The sequence below is a fragment of the Schistocerca gregaria genome, chromosome 5, assembly GCF_023897955.1.
Source record: "Schistocerca gregaria isolate iqSchGreg1 chromosome 5, iqSchGreg1.2, whole genome shotgun sequence".
Classification (NCBI taxonomy): Eukaryota; Metazoa; Arthropoda; class Insecta; order Orthoptera; family Acrididae; genus Schistocerca; species Schistocerca gregaria.
In genome coordinates this window covers 625,948,548-625,971,347 of record NC_064924.1, presented here as the reverse complement: position 1 = coordinate 625,971,347, position 22,800 = coordinate 625,948,548, and positions in this window count along the sequence as shown.

Sequence of the window (22,800 nt, the reverse complement as noted above, 5' to 3'; positions counted from 1 at the left end):
AAAAAGTCAGCCGATAAGAATCTTCAACAAAGAATTACGGCAATGAGTATGAATAGAGAAGGTATGAGTACCGAGGTTTACAAGAGGACTACTGGCCGTCACGGGTTACACATCTAGATCAGGCATGTTTCTTTCGCTTTCATTTTCTTTTACTTGTGGCCGTCGGACATGAACCACTCAGCTAGCCTCCGATACATGACATGCTACAACTTCAAAGACGTATTGACTCAAGCACTCTCATGCGCTCACGATTTGCCAAGATTATTCATATTGATTGTAAAAATATTTGTTAGTTCACGATATAATCTCATCACTATCACGACGCATCATTCCAAACGCCAATAACAAACCGAACACAAAACATTCAAGCCTTGTAAGAAGTTTTGTAGCTTGCACTGTTTGCATTATTTGTGGCACTGAGAACCACAATGGTCCAAAGTACAGACAAAAAAGGTTTGAGAAAGTAGATGTCTCAATACCCTATATTTCCAATAAAAATTATAAACCCACATTATGTCAAGAAATTGTAATTAACTTTTAGTATTGTTATTGACCTGCCAGGGTAGCCGAGAGCGCTAACGTCCTGCTTCCTGGATTCGGGTAGGCGCGTCTACCCTGGATCGAATCCGTCCAGCGTATTAACGGCAAGGGCTGGTGTGCCGGCCAGCATGGATGTAGTTTTTAGGCAGTTTTCCACATCTCGCTAGATGAATACCATGCTCGTCCTCACGTTCCGCCTCAGTTACACGGCTCGCTGACACCTGAAGACATTCGCACTCTTCCATGGCTTACACTCGACACAGACAATTGGGGTATACTAATTCTTTCCCAGGAGCGGGGGGGGGGGGGGGGGGGGGGGAGAGTGGGTATAGGGTGGCAACAGGAATGGTATGCGGCCACCCCTTATATTAACAATTGGTTGAAATGGCTCTGAGCACTATGGGACTTATTAGCGGAGGTCATTCGTCCTCTAGAACCTGGAACTACTTAAACCTAACTAACCTAAGGACATCACACACATCCATGCCCGAGGCAGGATTCGAACCTGCGACCGTAGCAGTCACGCGGATCCGAGCTGAAGCGCCTAGAACCGCTCGGCCACTACGGCCAGCTTACATTAACATGCCACATCCATTTAATCATGGCCGACTCAGCATAAACGTGGGACAGGGCTCAAGAGATAGAGATTTATTATTATTATTATTATTATTATTATTATTATTAATGTTAATACCGATATTTCACTAAATTTTAACATATTGGCTAGTGTCAATGCTGTCGTTTTGAATGTTGTGTAGTTTTTAACTAATGTCAGAACGTAAAGAACTCGAACTAAATGCAACACACACACACACACACACACACACACACACACACACACACATACACACACAGTTATGACGTATCCCAACACTGCATGTTTCTCTTTATTTTCATTTCCATGAAGTAAATTCTATGGCAGATAATACTGCCTGTTCAGTTAAGCATGAAATTTAGTAGTTTTGTTAAGTCTTCGTCTTTTATGATTGATATTTGCTTTCCACATAGGTCTTAGAGCACTAGACTTTCGAAGAGATCCATAGATTGTGGCGAAATAACAAATTTTATTCTCCCTCGATGTGACTTCAAACAAATGGTGACCTCCCACGACTCTAGTAGAAATGTGATACTGCAAACGACAGTTCATACCCGTCTGTTGGAAAACTTCATCACTGTAAAATTTCTGAAACGTACTTTGTTACCATGAATATCAACTTGTGGTTTTGAAGCGAGGTCGGAATCACTTTCAATAATTTTGAAGTAGACGCTATCCATTTCACAGACTGAAATGGTGAAACCATGGATCATGGTGTTACTATCGGACTTTCATTCAAGAGCTTCAGGCTTTTATGAAGAAATGAGCATCATTGTATCCAATGAGCTCTCGTACAGCAATGAAAATGCTATGGGCAGATATGGCAGTTAATTTCAGGGACATAGATGACATAGCATTTCCCAAATGTCCAAATGTACAGTGTAGGGGTATAGCAGAGGTAAATCTGGTTCACTGTTACATCAACAGATGTCAGGAGGTACCGTTTCAAAATGGACAGCAATGTGCTTTAGGCCCGTATGGTTCTCAGGACCGTATTTGTTGTATTAAACTGATGATATTCGTCAGCCTACCATTGTTCTCAGTATTCTTCGCGTAACTCTACGCAGTGTCTCGTAAATAAATTTAACTCCACGTAAGACAAGCCGTATTGCCGTAGGTACTTTTCCCTATGGGAAACCAGGACGGGTCACAACAAGTGGACTACAAGGTGAACGACTTAAATGCACCTTCTTTCGTTTAGCTCAGTGTGCAGTTCAGACAATTTGGGGACATAAGACAGCAGTTATTAAATCGCAGAACTATTTGTGTTAATGCTCGTGACTATCGTGTTGCAGGTCCCAAAGCTAGCAGACGATGGATCGTTATTCCTTGGCAACGCGAGGCAGGGTGTTAGAAAACCGGCGCAGACGTGAGGGGCTGCATTCGCGGCAGCCGTGGATACGGCGTAACGCGAAACCCGCTCGCTGCTCGTTACGCGACGTACGCCCGGCGCCGCATCGCCACAAAGTGCACGCGTGTCGAGCCGTGCCGCACCTTTGAGCAGCACGCACGCCTGGAACAGCGTGCACGACTTCCGCCGAATGGAGGCGGTGCTTTCCCGCGACGTGGGCCTCAGCCGGTGCGTACATACAAGGAACGCCGTGCGCTGGCGTGATTACCAGCTTAGCGGGTGTCATTTCGGGAGCTTCCAGCAAAAGTTACGTTTTAAAGCCGTAAAACATTTGCGTTTACTCGGTTTTCACTTTGGAATACGGAAGCTAAACGTTACGCGGTCTCTAATTGGACGGGGTGCCCACGTCCTTCTAGCACTATTCTCTGCAAACTGTTGTTGTTGTTGTTGTTGTGGTCTTCAGTCCTGAGACTGGTTTGATGCAGCTCTGCATGCTACTCTATCCTGTGCAACCTTTTTCTTCTCCCAGTACCTACTACAACCTCTACCCATCTGAATTGCTTAGTGTATTCATCTCTTCGTCTCCCTCTACGATTTTTCCCTCCACGCTGCCATCCAATACTAAATTGGTGATCCCTAGGTGCCTCGGAACATGTCCTACCAACCGATCCTTTCTTCTAGTGAGGTTGTGCCACAAACTTCTCTTCTCCCCAATTCTGTTCAACACCTCGTCATTCGTTATGTAATCTACCCATCTAATCTTCAACATTATTCAGTAGCACCACATTTGCAGAGCTTCTATTTTCTTCTTGTCCAAAATATTTATCGCCCATGTTTCACTTCCATACATGGCTACACCCTATACAAATACTTTCAGAAACGACTTCCTGACACTTAACTCAATACACGATGTTATCACATTTCTCTTCTTCAGAAACACTTTCCTTGCCATTGCCAGCCTACATTTTATATCCTGTCTACTTCGACCATCGTCAGTTACTTTGCTCTCCAAACAGCTAAACTCCTTTACTATTTAAGTATCTCATTTCCTAATTTAATTCCCTAAGCATTACCCGAATTAATTCGACTACATTCCATTATTCTCGTTTTGCTTTTGTTGATGTTCGTCTTGTATCCTCCTTTCAAGATATTGTCCATTCCGTTCAACTGTTCTTCCTAGTCTTTTCCTGTCTCTGACAGAATTACAATGCCACCAGCGAACCTCAAAGATTTTATTTCTTCTCCATGGATTTTACTACCTACTCCGAATTTTTCTTTTGTTTCCTTTAATACTAGCTCAGTATACAGATTGAATAACATCGGCGAGAGGCTACAACCCTGTCTCACTCCCTTCCCAATCACTGTTTCCCTTTCATGCTCCTCGACTCTTATAACTGTCATCAGATTTCTGTACGAATTGTAAATAGCCTTTAGCTCCCTGTATTTTACCCCTGCCGCCTTCAGAATTTGAAAGAGAGTATTCCAGTCAACACTGTTAAAAGCTTTCTCTAAGTCTAGAAATGCTACAAACGTAGGTTTTTCTTTCCTTAATCTATTTTCTAAGATACGTCGTAGGGTCAATTTTGCCGCAGGTGTTCCATCATTTCTACGGAATCCGAACTGATCTTCCCCGAGGTCGGCTTCTACCAGTTTTTCCATTCGCCTGTAAAGAATTCGTGTAAGTATTTTTCAGCCGTGACTTTTTAAACTGGTAGTTTGGTAATTTTCATATCTCTCAACACCTGCTTTCTTTGGGATTGGTATTATTACATTCTTCGTGAAGCCTGAGGGTATTTCGCCGGTCTCATACATCTGGCTACCAGATTGTAGAGTTTCGTCAGGACTGGCTCTCTCAAGGCTATCAGCAGTTATAATGGAAAATTGTCTACTCCCGGAGCCTTGTTTCCGCTTATGTCTTTCAGAGCTCTGTCAAACTCTTCAAGCATTATCATATCTTTTCCATTTCATCTGCATCTACATCCTCTTCGATATCCATAATATAGTGCTCAAGTACATCGCCCTTGTATGGACCCTCTATACACTCCTTCCACCTTCTGGCTTTCCCTTCTTTGCTTAGAAATCTGCAAACTAGGGGGCCCATTTCGAGATCCACTTTGTTTCCTCGTTCACGTGATTCTCCTGCTGTCGAAATCACTGTTGAAAGTGAGAGATGGACATCCACCCTGCTTCTGGCTTTATGTTCGGACAGTCATGTACCAAAGCACGCACCTCTGATTTTTCTTGCAGATACGACGACAATCAAGTCATGTTATTAAAGCAAATAATGGATAGAAATCTCACGGTAGATCGGATTTATTAAATGCAACGGTCATTGAACTTTCGCGACTCGTGGTTGCCTTGAAATATTAAGTGGTTGCTGTTGAGGAGGTAGCAGTGTTGCCAGATATCCCAATTAAATCGGGATTGTCCCGCGATTTCTGTTGAAAACCCTACTCCCGATTAAACCTTGTCGGGATATGGAAAAGCCCCAATCACACAGAAGTGGACCAGATTTCACGTAATTGTGAAGTCTCCGCTTTAAGTTGTTCAGTATTGTTTTAAAACTGAGGGCCAGTTTCGAAAAAGGTATTGTAATTTTGAATTCGACATTTAGTTTCAGAGAGCTAACAAAGAGAACACGCCTAGCTGCATAACCTGATTTCTCAGAAACCTCGCTCAGTGGACGATGAGTCAAAATAAGCGACAACCTGCTTCGGCTTTTCTGTAGATATTCGTCCGTTCCTGAGAAAACAAAGGTCAAAGTTTTCGAGGTAACTAATGTGACTTTTAGGAGGTGACGGTATAACCGATTGGACAGTGGCTAGCTTCGTGGCTTCACACTTCTACGCCCGTTTTCGAAACCAAATTATTATTTTTATTTTTATCTTTGCTTATCATTTATCTATCCATGCCCTTAGAACATAAAAACACGAACGTTTTTCAGCATATACTGAAATAACGTTACCCTTGTTCGTCTACAAATTGTATGTCTGGTGAACGAATTACAAAAAATCAAGAAATCAATGGGAATATTTTTTGAAATGGTTTTCGGTGAAATTCCTGTGGCGTATCGCGGTTCATAATGAATTACAAGCTGCAGTTTTTGGCAAAGTGATCCGTTACGCATGGTTTGCCAAAAAATTATTGCCAGCGCGTGAGATCTTCAACAATGTTAATGACGTTTACTTCCCGAATGAGACTCATACGAAGAAATGTCGCTGAGGCAAACGTGCCTTCGCGCGATGCTCGTGGTGTTATTTGCTGACGACTTAATGACTTGTACGTTGCCGGCTGCTGTGGCCGCACGGTTCTAGGCCCTTCAGTTCGGAACCGCTCGATTGCTACGGTCGCAGGTTCGAATTCTGCCACGGGCATGGATGTGTGTAATGTCCTTAGGTTAGTTAGGTTTGGGTAGTTCTAAGTTCTAGGGGACTTATGACGTCAGATGTTAAGTCCGATAGTGCTCAGAGCCATTTGAACCATTTGCACTTGTACGTTGTTACGCTCCAGGCAGATGGGAGTTATCAAGGACACTCCCAGATAGGAAATAAGACACGCAATGCAGAGAGCAGGCAAAAGTGGTAGCGTTTACGTTACCGGAGCTAAATAGTAACAGTATAGCCCTGCAAATTGCAGTTGCTCTGGGGATCTGAAGTTTCACTTCACAGAATTAACTGGTAACTTTATCTACGGCCATGGTGCTGTTGTAAGGCGTCACTAAAGAAGATGGGCACGAAAAGGCACCTCTTATCGCAGGCTCCAAGCTCGATACTTGCTCCTGAGAACTGCAACGTCAATAGGTTTGCACCGAGTGTTACTACAGCAGCCTCCTCTCACAAAAGAAAGGGGGGAGGGGGAGGGGGAGAGGGCAAGTGACGTAATCACTGTTATTGTTGGCCATAATAGGAGTGGCAGCTCAATCCTGTTGGTATCAACTTGTTGGTTGGCGGGATTGGTGGGTCCGCTATAGGAAGAGATGAATAGTGCGTCCCCGCTATCTGACAGAGAACTCTCCCAGAATACAAAAACGTGGGTTTTCAAAGAGTCGTGGTGGTGCACCATTTTTCCGTTCCTATAGCCGGCCCACCAATCCACCGGCACTTAACAGGGCTCGGCTAACCTGGACAACCACCTTTAGATTCCTCTACTGCACCAAAGCGGTAGGTACTGATGCTTCTGCATTTAAATTAACAAACTCAAAGTTTGGTATTAACAGCCTTCAACTGAAATCTAAACGTCACTGCCGTTTCTATAACGGCCAGCAACAACAGTGGTTTTCGTCACTTCGACTCGCCCTCCTTCCTTTCCCGTGTGAGGGCTACTGCAGTAGCACTCTACCTCGTGTAAATCCACTGACGTTGCAGTTTTCAGGAACAAATATCAAGCTTGCTGCCTCCGCTAAGACACGCCATTGCGTGCCCGACTCCTACTTTGACGCCTTGCAACAGTGTCTAGGTGCGGGATGGAGTTACCAGTCAATTCTCTGAAGTGAACTTCCCCCTGGGACAGCTGCCCAGAGCGAATGCAGTTTACTGGGCTCTGGTGTTACTATTTTGCTCCGGTAACCTAAACGCTACCTCATTTGCCTGCACTCTGCATAGCGTCTCTGCTTGTCTATCTTGGAGTGCCCTTGATGGCGGCCAACAGTCCGAAGCTTAAGAATGTACAAGACATTAACATATGACAGTCGTATTAGGAGTTTGTATGTTTCGAATGTTCCTACAATCGGTATCATACAAGGGAATGCTCCAACTCTCGCTGAAAAATAAACAGAACAATACAACATCAGGATTAAGAATTGATATAAGAATCAAATGCAAGAATATGAGAATTTAAAAAATATTGCAGTCGCTGAAAGTAATATACAGAGATATGAAGGGCTTCTTTCAATAGCGGTACAAGTCCATTTTTGTTCTTATTGAGATACAGAGTCCTAAAGTTAAAAGAGCGTGAAAAATCTGCAGTTGAGATACCGGAAATATTCAAGCACATGGCTTCTTCCTAGAGATGTACCTTTCTTTCTGTTTGTTAGGATCGTTAATTTGAGAAGCATTATAGGCAGAAAAGTACCACTATTGAAATAAGCCCTTCGTATATAATGCAATAAATGTACGGCACTTACTGTGAAACCCAATAAGAATGAAATATAAGAATATGAGAATCTAAAAAGGGTGGAACCCGTGTAAATACCATACACAAACATACATAATCTACTAAATGTGTAGCATTTCTTTTGAAACCCAGTCGTAACTTTACATTTAATATAATGCCCTTGTATCCCCCGCGCTGAGTAAGTAACATTGGTGTCGTAACATTCTACGGATATGAGTAGATAGATGAAAAAATAAAGTAACTGAAAAACAATAAACAGGTTTCGAACACAGGGCACAGAAGTTAGATCCCGCGACGTTAGCCGTCATGTCACCACCTCACAGGACCTCGGCGCACGCTAGAAGGCGTCCAATTTGCGTGGAAAACTCCGACTATCATTTTCTCAGAAACTGTGAAGTATCCACAGATAAGCTGAGACACGTGTACGCTTATTTTGGCTCCGCTTCATCTGAGCGAAGATTTTGAGAAGTCGGGCTATGGCACTTGGCGTGTTCACCTCGTAAAGTGGCAAAACTGGCTCAAATGCCATCGTTTTTGAGTAGCGAGTCAAAACTCGATTACAACAGTGCTTAGTCATTCTCTGCAAGAACAAGTAAGTAATGTTGTGCAATTTCCCTCGTGATACCTTTTTACACATATGGATTCGTCATCAGACCGTATCAATGCCGAAAAGGAAATGAAAGTTGAAAAATTAAGTTCCTTAGAGAATGGCACTCTAACTGAATACTCATAATGCTCACTGCACTGCACTGCCCCTCGCATTTCAGTGTTTTTCGTTGTAAAGGTATTGTAGTTAAAAAACATGCAAACATTGTAACACATAGAACTTCTGTTCAACTGTCGGCCTCGAAAACGCAGACGAAAGTAAATTCTTTCGTTACCTCTCGCGGACCTGTAGAGCAACAAAAAGTAGTAGCTCTGGAAGCATTCTCTGTGTTTTACTCAAGTAAACGTAGCCATATTTATGTCTCTGTGGATTTCTACAGCAATCTATTCTCGTAATTATTATAAGATTCAAAAATATATATGAGAAATATTGAAACGATGCACAAAGTCAACAAAAATGTTTTTGTCAGTACTGAGTACGTATTCTCAAGAGTTAACAATTAAGCAGGTGGATAACTCTATTTATTATTCCCTTTTTTCTGATGCAGCCAACAAATGATTGATTAAAACCTTTCCAGTGACAGTTTGACTTATTTTATAGCAGTGAAGTGAAAAGTGCTACTCATTTGCGGCACAAATCAGAGGTCAGCCAGGAACAGACTTGTTTTATCTTATGAACCACTTTAGACCTTCTCTGAAACAAAGAAAGGAAAATCAGTTTCGTGTTTCTGTGGCGTTCTCAATAGTCTTCAAATCTTTGAATCATCATCGTGTCAAAACATTATAAAGAGAGGCAATCAGTTACACTGTGTGACCATAAGTATCCGGGAACCCCCCAAAACATGTTTTTCATATTAGGTGCATTGTGCGGCCTGCTACTGCCAGGCACTCCATATCAGTGACCTCAGTAGTCATTAGACTTCGTGAGAGAGGAGAATGGGGGGGCTCCGCGGAGCTCACACACTTCGAAGGTGGTCTGGTGATTCAGTGTCTCTTGTGTCATACATCTGTACGGGAGATTTCCACGCTCTTAAACGTACCTAGGTGAACTGTTTCCGATTTGAAAGTGAAGTGGAAACGTGAAGCGAAATGTGCAGCACAAAAGCGTAGAGGCCGACCTTGTCTGTTGACTGACAGAGACGGCCGATAGTTGAAGGGAGCCGTAAGGTGTAATAGGAAGACATCTACCCAGACCATCACACAGTAATTCCAAACTGCATCAGAATGCACTGCAAGTACTATGAAAGTTAGACAGGAGGTGAGAAAACTTGGATTTCGTGGTCGAGCGGCTGCTCATAAGCCTCAAATCACGCCGGTAGATGCCAAACGACGCCTCACTTGGTGTAAGGAGCGTAAACATTGGACGATTGAACAGTGGAAAAACGTTAATGTGGAGAGTTAAATCACGGTACACAATGTGGGCATCCGATGGCAGGGTGTGGGTATGGTGAATGCTCGATGAACGTCATCTGCCAGCGTGTGCAGTGCGAACAGTAAAATTCGGAGGCATTGGCGTTGTGGTGTGAACGTGTTTTTCATATAGGGGACTTGCACCCCTTGTTTTGCGTGGCACTATCACAGCATAGGCCTCCTACACTGATGTTTTAAGGACCTTATTGCTTCCCACTGTTGAAGAGCAATTCAGAGATGGCGATTGCATCTTTCAACAAGATCGAGCACCTGTTCATAATGTTGGCCTGTGGCGGAATGGTTACACAACAATAACATCCCTGTAATGGACTGGCCTGCACAGAATCCTAACCTGAATCCTAAGAACACCTTTGGGATGTTTTGCAACGCCAAATTCGTGCCAGGCCTCACTGAACTACATCACTACCTTTCCTCGGTGCAGCACTCCATGAAGAATGGGCTGCCGCACCCCGAGAAACCTTCCAGCACCTGAATGAACGTATGCCTGCGAGAGTGGAAGCTGTCATCAAGGCTAAGGGTGGGCTGACACCATACTGAAATCCAGCATTACCGATGGAGGGCGCCACGAACTTGTAAGTCATATCCAGCCAGGTGTCCGGATACTTTTATTCAAAAAGTGTACTTGCAGCATGGTCTAGATAAGCTTGACAAACGATTTCACTTTGAAGAGAACGTGTACAAAGCTTCCAGACCATTTTCACTCACAGAAAAACAGCACACAATTTCAGAATTCATAGAAGTGACCTCTTGTTATGAACAACGTGTCGACGAGAATTTGATGTTCGAGGATAAATGGTTCAAATGGCTCTAGGCACTATGGGACTTAACATCTGAGGTCATGAGACTTAGAACTACATAAATCCTACTAACCTAAGGTCATCACACACGCCGACCGGTGTGGCCGAGTGCTTCTAGGCGCTTTAGCGTGGAACCGCGCGACCACTATGGTCGCAGATTCGAATTATGCCTCGGGCATGGATGTGTGTGATGTCCTTAGGTTAGTTACGTTTAAGTAGTTTTAAGTTCTAGGGGACTGATGACCTCAGATGTTAAGTCCATAGTGCTCAGAGCCATTTCAACAATTTGAACATCACACACATCCATACCTGAGGCATGGATGTGTGTGCAGCAGCGCGGTTCCGGACTGAAGCGCCTACAACAGCTCGCCCACCACGGCCGGCTGATGTTCGAAGAACGTGAACAGTTGAACACCCTTCTGAAGGAAGAAGAGGGGAGATTTTTTAAGGTGAAGTTCGATGATTTAGTGGATGAAACATTGTCTTCGTTACGAAAACTGTAAAAACCTGTTCATAGCTGTTTTTTTCGTGTTTTCTATACCTCATTCCAATACCTGAAGGAATTTTCTGCTTCGTAGTGAACACTTGCCGATCTTTCCACCCCCGGCAGCTGAATGGAAGCCGGCTCGGTAGCTCAGCGTGTTAGGTCGGAGAGGCGATGGCCTCTGTAATAAAAAAAACTCTGTAGTGGAATCAACGATCAACTTGAACCAATGTCCTATGATGTCCGAACATACCAAACGCAACGAACATTAACGAACAAAATAAAAGAAAGAAAAAAGAGGTCGGCGCGACAGACTGTCAATCCTAAGGGCCCTGGTTCGATTCCCACATGGGTCGGAGATTTTCTCCGCTCAGGGTCTGGGTGTTGTGTTGTCCTAATCATCATCATTTCATCCCCATCGAATTGCAAGTTGCCGAAGTGGCGTCAAATCGAAAGACTTGCACCTGGCGGGCGGTCTACCCGACGGGAGGCTCTCGTCACACGACAATTACATTTTTACTTGGCGAACTGCAAAGAAGCAATTTGTCAGTGGCTGCATTGGAAGCTGAATTAATGATGATGAATTACTCATTTACGGGCCTGTAGTTCTTTAGTTTTCTCGACGTTGAAGAAGGTACAGTGTTACTAAGGAGGCTGAAAGGTGAGCAGAAATATCAATAAGGTAAAATGAAATGCATTTTTATATTGCATTTTGAGCTTTTGGCCTATGTGCGTTTTCTTTAGGTTTCGTTAAATCCAGATATTTGTCTAGAAACAACATACCAACCTTGTGAGATACGAGAGAAATTGTTGCATCAGTTCTAATCTCCCTTATTAAATGGAGCAGCAATAAATCTTACTTATCTGGGGCACCGATAAGGCGTTGATTGTGGGCCGAGGGTGGGGATGGTCTCATTCGAAACAATGGGCCTGGAAATTTGTTTACCAGCCACCTAAGCAGTGACAACGCCTTGACCGAAGGGGCGACTCTTGGTTTGTCATAGTGGCCTAATTTCTTCAAGTCCGGTTGACTGACACTGACCAGCGTGTGATTCCTGGGCACTTCAGTACTCACACCCGAATGCCTATTCTTGGCCGGTAGTCATTGTAGTCGTGAGAGGAAACCTTCAAGGCAACTGGTAAAGTGTAAAGAAAAATCATGGGACATCGTAGCAGTTGTTCTGCAATTTCCTCTGCGCTAGATACGCTATCATGCACTCGCCCTTCGACTTTCTGACTGCCACGCGGTTTGAGGCGTCATGTCACGGGCTGCGCGGCCCATCCCTCTGGAGGTTCGAGTCCTCCCTCGGGCATGGTGTGTGTGTTGTTCTTAGTATAAGTTAGTTTTAGTAGTGTGTAAATATAGGGACCAATAACCTTAGAATTCACACACATTTGAACATCTGAACTTTCTTATTGTTCTGTGAGAAAAATTCTTAATTATGACCTCCATTTCCACCCATTCAGCGAGTTGTCAAAATGATTAATAGAATACGTTTTGCAAAGTCATAGACGAATTCATGTTGCGGATGTGAGGTTTCGACAAAATGTATCAAGGCACACACAATGCTTCTTCTGCTGAAAAATTTTCCCGTGCACCTAATGTCCTCAAACGTGTTTCTCCTGCAGTCGGTTTGCGCTCCCGGTCTATACCGTACTGAGTGTAGTAATCCATTGCTAACACCGATCGCGCATGGACCATTGTACATTTAAGGGGACATTGTATGTCCTATGCTGCCACAGTTAAGTTATCGAAATTTGTGACCCATTATCTTGGAAACTTTTTAAGACACCAACTTACAATTTTCCATAAATTTTGAATGCACGTAACTAGATACTCTAAACAAGAATTTTACTAAAATTGTGTTGTGGGGCATGTTATCTTTTCTTTCAAACACTCAAATTTTTGACACAATTTTGTAAATAAATGAACATAAAAACAAAATATTTCAGTTATTCTAGTTCATGTATGTGTAACCTCACACTTGGCATGCTGTAAAAATTTCATGTTTCTACGATCGGTTCAGAAAATGGGTCATTTATTGCAAAAAAACGTAGTTCAGAGATATTGAGGTTTAAAACTTTTTATTGCAAATTTTTATACAGACTTACATTTCTGCGTCTTTTACGCACTAGAATTGCCCCAACCCATAGTCTGTGTCTACAGACCAATGCTTGCCTCCGCCTTTTCTTTCTTGCTTCATTTGCTGAGCAGTTAACTCTGCTTCACATACACGTAGCTCATCCAGTTCCCGCAGGTCTTTAGCTGTGTTCTATCAAAGTCTTACCCCCAACATATCGAAGACCTTAAGTCTTTCATAATTACCACCATTAAAAGTTATTACAGTATCAGACACTGCTAACTTTAGACTCGTAAGGCCAACAAATACATTTTCAGGCACACGGCACCACACAACATTATCGAAGGACCTATTAACATTCTGGGTCTTCCCATCTAAACAGTTCCTTAGTAGCTCAGGATTTGCCAAATCCTTGTAAATAGGTTTGAATGCCTCCATTACTGCCAAAGGAAGAACATGTTTACGTGTAAATTCATGCAGGGTGCCAAAAAATTCAGCTCGCCTATACTTACACCAAGTGTTTGGTGGAGGTGGACACAAAGCATGACATGACTTTTCATCGGTTGATATTCAATGAAAGAAAGTGCTCCACAAAGTTCTTCTCATCTTCTCTAGATTGTCACAGTTATCTCTAATGGCCTTCCCATAATGTTCCTGTTATTCATCAATTGCTTTTTCCATTACACTTACAGCACATTTTATTGTCTGGCCATCAGACAGTTTTGTGTTAGCCAGGTTGGTTTTTAGGTTATGCAGACGTGTTCCCATTCTTTTATTGACATGTCCTACAAAAAACGAAGCAATTCACAGTCTTCTAGATTGTGTGGTTCCCAAGATATGACTGCTCGACGTGGCAGTACATGCGTAGCCGCGAAATTTGACAATCACACGTCAACATTCAAAATATTAATTGAAGGTCTCACAATTGTCTAATTTTAATGTATTATATACCGAAATATTCAGGAAAGTCAAAGTTAAATTATGAAATAGAGAACAGCAAATGTCAAATTTCAACGAATTATAAATCATAAAGAAAGGTATTCGCAAAACAATAGCGCTCACACCCACGGCTATGCCGAGTTGGCCAGAATTTCAGACTTGGAGGTAGTCAGTCTGCTCACAGTATGGAGTGTCTTTTATCAAATATAATTTTACAGTCGTGTAGTGTTATGTTTACAGTTACGTGGAAACACAAAGGAAAGGAATCAAAACGATAAAAAATCAGACCAAAAAAATGGGTCTAAATTGCTGAGGTCATCGGTTCCTAGGCTTATACACAAATCAATCTAATTTAAATTAACTTATGTTCAGGACAACATAGCCGGTCGGAGTGACCGTGCGGTTATAGGAGTTACAGTCGACTGTGCGGCTGATCCGGGTGGAGGTTCGAGTCCTCCCTCGGGCCTGGGTGTGTGTGTTTGTCCTTAGGATGATTTAGGTTAATTAGTGTGTCAGCTTAGGGACTGATGACCTCAGCAGTTAAGTCCCATAAGATTTCACACACGTTTGACTATTTTCTTTTGCCCACATAAAACAAATAATGGAAAAAGCAGGTACCAGACTCAGATTCATAGGAAGAATCTTAAGGAAATGTAATACATCCACGGAAGAAGTAGATTGTAGGGCGCTTGTTCGACCGATTGTTGAGTATTTTGTTCATGTATCTATGACCCCTATCAGGTGGGAGCGATAGAAGAGATAGACAAGATCCAACGAAGAGCGAAGCGTTTCACTAAAGGTTCGTTTAGCCAGAACGAGAGCTTTACGGAGCTGTTTAGCAAACTCCATTGGCAGACTTTATAAGTGACGTGTTGTAAATTACGGAGAGATCTCGAACAGAAATTTCGAGAGCACACTTTCCGGGAAGAATCGGACAACATATTACTTCCTCCCATATACGCCTCGGCTAATGAGCACGAGGAGAAAATTCGAGAAATTAGAGCCAATACAAGGATTATTTACAGTTATTCTTCCAATGAGCTATTAGCGTGGGGAACGTGAAAGGGGGTGGCGGGAGGGGTGGCCGCGGTGGCCGAGGGGTTCTAGGCTGTTCAGTCCGGAACCGCGTGACTGCTCTGGTCGCAGGTACGAATCCTGCTTCAGGCATAGATGTATGTGATGTCCTTAGGTTAGTTATGTTTAATTAGTTCTAAGTTCTAGGCGACTGATGACCTCAGAAGTAAAGTCACATGGTGCTCCGAGCCATTTTAACCATTTTCAGGACAACACACACATACACACCCATGCCCGAGGGAGGACTCGAACATCAGATGGAGGGAGGATCAAAAATAGTTATAAATCCTGTCTGTCAATTTCGGACGGGCACATCAGAAAACACCACACTCAACTCACCACCCCACTCTGTGTGTGGCTGGCGGGGGGACAACTTTGAAATCTTCAATGGAAATCCCCGTTTTTTATTACAGATTACGGTTCTACGGCAAATCTACATATTCCCCCCCCCCCCCCCCCCCCCCAGCATTTTCTTAGTTTAGGCACAGGTAGTGCTGTAATCGGAGGAATAGGAATAGGTACACAACCGTTATTCACGACAACCGTTATTTACGACATGCTTTTCAGTGGTCCTTGAATGTCCAATGGCGCGGGGGAACCCACCTCCATGCTGCCAGGGAAGGACAGGCCAGTATTTCGTAACTTGTAATTGGAAACCCCATTCGCAACGTTTTATTTCTAAGAAATATCGACTAGGGGACTACTAAATACGGCACTGCGGCCGTGGCTCCATGCAAACTGTACTCTACTATTCCAATTAGAGTAAGTGTTCAAACATAGTACCGCCAACGTCAATACACTTAGTGTTCCTGTTTTCAGACGGCCGTACACAGGACACAGGCATATCTGAGAGAATGTCTGCGGTCGACCATGTGTTCCAGACCTGTTGGTACTTGCTGGTATACTTCATCTTTTAAAACAAAATTTTGAAAAACACAGCCCTCAGTCGCGAACACAATTAAATTGTAACCTAGGTTTCAGTGTCACAAGGGACACGATCTTCGGACAAAATTAAAATTAAATGTTACAGCATAACGAACCAAAAAAATACGAAAGCTGCGGTCATACCTGACAGCGTCAGATAGTCAGAATTAAAATAAAATGTAAATTCTAACTATCTGACGCTGTCAGGTATGACCGCAGCTTTCGTACTTTTGGTACGTTATGCTGTAGCATTTAATTTTAATTTTGTCCGAAGAAGGTGTACCTGTGACACCGAAACCTAGGTTACAAATTAAATGTGTTCGTGACTGAGGGCTGTGTTTTTCAAAATTTTGTATTATACAACAGTCGCTGACTGACAGCAATGTTAAAAACCTCATCTTTTGAATATAGCCACAGAAAGAAAGCCGACGACATCAAATCAGGTGACCTAGCGAGCCAGTTAATAGGGCCACCTCTGCCGATACACCAACCAATACGAACACGGTTTAATACCTCCTGTGTTTCAATCACGTAATGCGCTTGGCAACCGTCATGCTGAAACAGCATTTGTTGTCTAACAGCCAGGTCAACATTCTGCAGTTAGTACCGGTAGTTCATGTTCCAAAAACGTCCGATATCTGTGTCCATTCAACGTGTTGTTGATAAAATACGGACCAATGGGTTCGTTCCCCATTATACCACACCATACGTTAACCGACCAAGGACGCTGAAGGTCAGCTTGCCGTAACCAGTGGGAATTGTCTACAGACCACTAATGCATTTATGCTGGTTAACGCTAGCATGGTTCGTGAATGTACACTCTTCAGAAAATAATACCTCGGCAAAGAACGTGGGTGTAGCTTGCATTTCTTGACGTGCCATTCACAAACACTGCCCGGTTATGGAAATTGGTGGCATAAAGTTTCTGATGCAGTGAAATGGTATGGATGATACTCATGACGATGAAATATTGTGACGATACCACCTGGGGACATACCGCATTTGTGGTGTAATTGCTGCGCGCTTATCTGTGGGTTGTGGTACAGCTACTCGTATTTCATTAGCTTCTCCTGAAACACTTTTCTTCCTTTCCTTTTGCAAGACTGTACGTTGCCATCAGACATAAAGGCGTTCACAACCTTGTAAAAGAATGATCGAGAGCAAGCTTTCTCGGCATACGAGGCAACAACAGCCACAACATCTCTCCTACATTCTCCGCAAAACAGGATCATTTCAATTTTTCCTTCTGCGGTTGCTACATTCATCGACCAGTTCCACGTCTCTTCACGAAATGATGGGTAGGCGTGCAGGTGTGCAGGCAGTCAACACTGTCCGAGTACTGCAATGTTCAGAGCCACTATCTGTTCTTCGTTTGGGCCATACGTGACCTGCAGTCGGTGTGCTGCCTGTTATGATACGTCGGACTTCGCTACTCCGTCACAGTGGCGAGTCGAGTAGTCCCATGTTCGATAAATTATATTACAGCAATACAGCGTTGCCAATGGAGTTTCCAATTAGAAGTTTCGAAAAGTGGCCTGTTCTATCCTCCCACCTTACAGAGCAGAATCCAACTGGCATTGGATATTCAAGGGCCACTGAGTAGCTTGTAGTAAATTTCTATTGTTATTATTACAGTGCCACCTGTGGCGAAACGAAGAAAGTGTTTCAGACAAAAGAGATATATTTTCGTGTAGATCGTAATCTGCAAAAAAAAAAAAAAAAAAAAAAATTAGTTTCCCATTGAAGATTTCAAAGTTGCCCCCTGCCACCCATGCACTGCGTGGGGTGGCGCTGGTGGCATTGGATGTCTTTCTCGGAGAGAAAAAAAAATTGGTAGTATATCTTTCTTTGATCCAATGTGCAGTTTTCGAGATATTTCAGTGTGTGCAGTTTTAATGAATACCATGTGTATACATACAGAGCGAACATTAATAAAACCGATAAACTGCAGGGACAAATTCCTGACTGAATGTGGAAGGAAAGAGGTTCCACGAATCTGTGTCCGGGCCGGCCGCTGCGGCCGAGCGGTTCTAGGTGCTTCAACCCGGAACCGTGCTGCTGCTAAGGTGGCAGGTTCGAATCCTGACACGGCTTGGATGTGTGTGATCTCCTTAGGCTATTTAGGTTTCGTAGTTTCAAGACTAGGGGACTGATGATCTCAGATGTTAAGCCCCATAGTGCCTAGAGCAATTTGAACGTTTTTTTAAACATGTGTCCGAGAATGCACGATGTGTGTGCAAAAATAACAAATCGTCTCGGAATCGGAACACAGTACAGAGCTGCATCGTATCCACGTCACAACAGGTGTTCAAAGTGAAGTCCATGGCATAGAGTGCATGCGTACACGAATTTACGCACTCTTTCGCACGTTCTGGTCTCTCTCACAACCGTAGTGAACAAGCTGTTGAAGATTCTGCGCATCAGCAACTGGTTCAGCATACACAACGCTTTTCAGATCGCTAAGAGGTAAAATTCCATGGTGCCTAAGTCCAGTGATGTAGGCGGCAATGCTACAGGGCCTCTGTGTCGTAACCAGCATCCACGTAAGATGGTGTGAGGGTGTCGATGAACTAATGCAGAAGTGGGCTGGTGCTCCAGTCACGTAAAAACCACATAACCAGCCTATTGCCAGTAATCCGCAGGAAATCCAGGCATGTCCCTCCGTCGAAGTGTGATGGAATAATAACCGGTCCAAGTGTATATATATATATATAAAGATTCAAAATGCTGCAGAAAGAGAACAACTGCTCAGAGAGAAGGCAGATTTGAACATTCATGTAATTGACGCAGGGGAAAAGTCAGTGAACAAAAAATTTCTCCAAATTGTGACTAATAGATGGCACTTTAAGTGTCAGAATATGCACATCAACAGGTGCGCAGCACACAGCTTCTCTTCCGTCTGCGTCTCAGATGTCCAATGTGGTTCTCTCCATGAAAGGTCGCACGCTGCTGATCAAGCTCGCTTACGAGGACGAAGACCGTGTGCCAGCAGCCCTGCAGAAGTTCAGGACACTCAAGGATATGGAAAAATGGCATTGGTCCGATGACTGCTTAGGGTCTGGAGAAAATGATAATGAAATTCTAAAAGGGCAGGTTCTTCTGAACTGCAATGCGGTAGAGGCAGGAAAGCAGTTGATTTTACGTCTGTCGAACATGTTGTAAGATGTCGTAGTCTCCTGACCTTCATTGCTTACATATTCTGCACATCAAGACGCTTCATTCGACCAAAACTCGATCAGATAAAATCAATGTTGTATGAATTCATGTAAACGATATGCAAAGTAAGGGCACCGTGGTTGAAATACTCGAGGCTGGTGTACACACATACATTCCAGACACAACGCTCACAGGAGCTTTTAGTTTGAGAGAAGTAGACCACACACCAGGAGGCCGGTTCCTTCAGAGGACGACCCAGCCTTTGTCGGCCACTGGCTGCCCATGGAGCAGACAGCGTGGGCCCGAGGGAAAGGAGAAGCGACCCCGCGTTCTGCTTAAAAGCAAATTCCACTACATTGTGTGGGAGCGGCCAGCCTACGCATTCTTTACACACAGCACGCAGTTTCAGAGATTTTCACAGGGAGACAGCAAACGCCAAACGCCAATGCTACGAATTTCCAAATTGGTCGCCTTAAACGGAACGTCGTTCTCCCAATATATAAGAGCAATGCTGATTGTCAGACGATATTTCTGACTCCTTGAGCTGAAGGAGTAATGGAAGAGAGCAAAAGATATACCCCTTCACATCTGGCGTGGAGAGGCACCATTCCGTTGTCACTCTTGGAGCGAGGAACCAGTCTCTCCTCAGTACTTCACTGGGAGAGCACCTCTGTCGAGAGCGAATCAAACGGCGTCTCTCTATATTGAGTCGTTGCGTTTAAGCGTTGTTCACTGTGTTGGCCAACACACTTATTGTGCGGTGTGGACGGACAGAGTTATAGTTAACCGCCTTTGAGCGAGTTTCTGAGTGGCATTGCGGTGGACTGGTTATCTGACTGGTGTACCAAGCCAGACTAGGGGCGAATAGGAATCCTTGACTTCATCAGGGCGTAGGGAGAGTTTGATTGGCGAAGGTCGATCCAGATAGAACGACAGTTATATTATTTGTCAGCAGCGAGCGGCGCAGACAGCAGTCATCGCAGCTTACGGTATTGTGCACTACAGCTATTTCGAGCCCCATATTTCCTCCACAACAGTACACTTCACTGCATTTCACACGCGACAGCCTCGACCATACCTAGCAACATTCTAAAGGATAATTATTCTAGTTCAGTAGGCCCACCTCTCAGCCATTCTGCCAAGTCAACATCCATCTTACACTTTGTATAGAAATTTCATTAGGGAGTCCTATCCTTGAGAGATAACTTCACATTCCGGAAAGAACCAGGATATAACTTGTTCAATTCATAACTGAAAATGCCATTGTGATTTCTCAGAATTTTTGCAAAATAAATAATAACTTCCTTTAGTTTCATGTTTTTCTTACACTAACTAGCACTACTCCAGCACCCAAGTATCCCACTAGTTATGTAAGGAATTTTGTGAACTGTTGTGTCATTTCTTTACAGCGGACGACTCTAGAAGACATTTATTGCTGAAACTTTTTCAGGCATATCTCTTTAGATCGTTAGGAGCGTCTGAATGACTTCTGAAGTAATGTGGGGGTGGAAATTGCATCTTGCAGGAGCCACAGGGTAAAGGATACGTCTCAGATTAATCCGTTGCACAGAATAATAGAATCTCAGAGTAACCCCACACTCACAATGTGACCACAGAATTGCTGAAAGGGGGTTCAGCTGTGTTGTGCAAACATGCAGTGCACGGGGAAGTGCCCATACGTTGGACATGGCTGTGAGCACGGCGCATAAAATCCTACGAAACGCCCTGCACAGCTCTCCATGTCAAATCACCCATATTTTAGAGTTTCTTCCTGCTGATCTGCGCCAACAATACCAACTATCGCACTGGAACTGTTTGCTCTTATGAAGTGGCCAATGAATGACCATGGAACACTTTGTGGACAGACGTAACCTATTTCCGTCTCCAAAGATATCTCAATGCACACAATTGCAGAATGTGGGCAACGGAAATTCCGCATGCAAGTGAGCTGTAACCACTGTATTTTGAGAAGGTGATTATGTGGTGCGGATTGACGGCATCTTTTATCGTTTTCGAGGAGATGAGTCCTGTAGATCCTGTAAACTGTACCGTCACTGATAAACGCTATCAGAGTATTTTGCGCACCAAAGTCATTCGAGCCCTTCAGCAGAGGGTACACGAGGGGCGCTTGTGAGTCCTTGCAAAATCCAAGAGATAGCACCACCGGGGCGTATTGAGGTCATGTTCAGTTAGTAGCATCTTTGGAAAGAACGCACACAAAGTTTCAGCCATATTGCTCTATTTCTTTGTGTTTGGCATTCGTGTGAATCAAGGAAGTCGGGTGATTGTCAAAAAATAGACGATTAAGAATTTCGTGTAGTGATTACACATTACTTTATGAAAGGCAAAACGCCTCAGGAGACTAAAGAGAAACTTGATAAACATGACAGTAACTCTGCACCTTCGATTAGAGCAGTTTATGCGAGGCTTTGAAGCTATTCGATGTGGCCATATGGGCACAAATGATGCTGAATGTTCCGGATGCCCTGTGGAGGTTACGAGTCCAGAAATCATTGATAAAATCCTTGATATGCTGATGGATGACAGAAGAGTTAAGGTGCGTGAGATTGCTAGAGCTGTGGGCATCTCGAATGAATGGGTACATAATATTTTGCATAAACATTTAGACATGAGAAAGCTATCCGCAAGATGGGTTCCGCGATTGCTCACGCTTGACCAAAAACGGAAACGTGTGAATTGCTGCAAGGATTGTTTGCAGCCATTCAAGAAGAATCCGTTCGACTTTAAGCATCGTTTAGTCACTGTGCGTGAAACATGGATACATTACTATACTTCTGAGACCAAACAACAATCTAAACAAAGGGTTACCGAGGGAGAATCTGCACCATAAAAGGCGAAGACCATTCCTTCGACCGGAAAGGTTATGGCGATTGTATTTTGGGATTTGCAAGTGATAATCTTCATCGACTATCTGCAAAAGGGTAAAACTATTACAGGTGCCTATTATTCATCGTTACTGAACAGTCTGAAAGCCGAGCTGAAAGAAAAACGCCGGCGATTGGACCGCAAAACAGTCCTTTTCCAACACGCCAATGCACACACTTCATCAGTTTTGGTCGCAAAATTAATGGAATTAGGATTCCAACTCGTTTCAAATCCAATTATTCTCCAGATATGGCTGCCTCGAATACTATTTGTTCCCCAATTCGAAGAAATGTCTGGCAGGACAAAGATTTTATTCAAATGAGTAGGTAATTGCAGCAACTAATAGCTATTTTTCTGACTTTGACAGTTCCTGTTATTCAGAAGGGATCAACAAACTAGAAAAGCGTTGGCTGAATTGTATAAGTCTAAAAGGAGACTATGTCCAAAAATAAAAAAAAAAGGTTTACCCCAAACACATAAGTAGTTTTTATTTTTGCATGGACTTTTCAAACGCACGTCGTATGTTCGTATATGGGTAGGACTATTTTAATGCAAGACTGCAAGATGGCCCTCTTCTGCTCATTCCAGTCAGCGAAGGGGCTGCTCCAGAGATATTTTGTATATGCTAGAATTATCAGCCGTCAGTTCCATACAGCCTGGCAGTTCAGATCACTTAATCCGCATTACTTCTGGTTATGGGGTTATGTGAAAGGTGTCGTGTTTAGTGCTCAATTACGAACGTATCTAAAATGCAGAGACTCACTGCCCAACGCCTTCCTAACTTCACTCCAACGACACTCCAGTCTGTTGTGGAAAACGCTGCT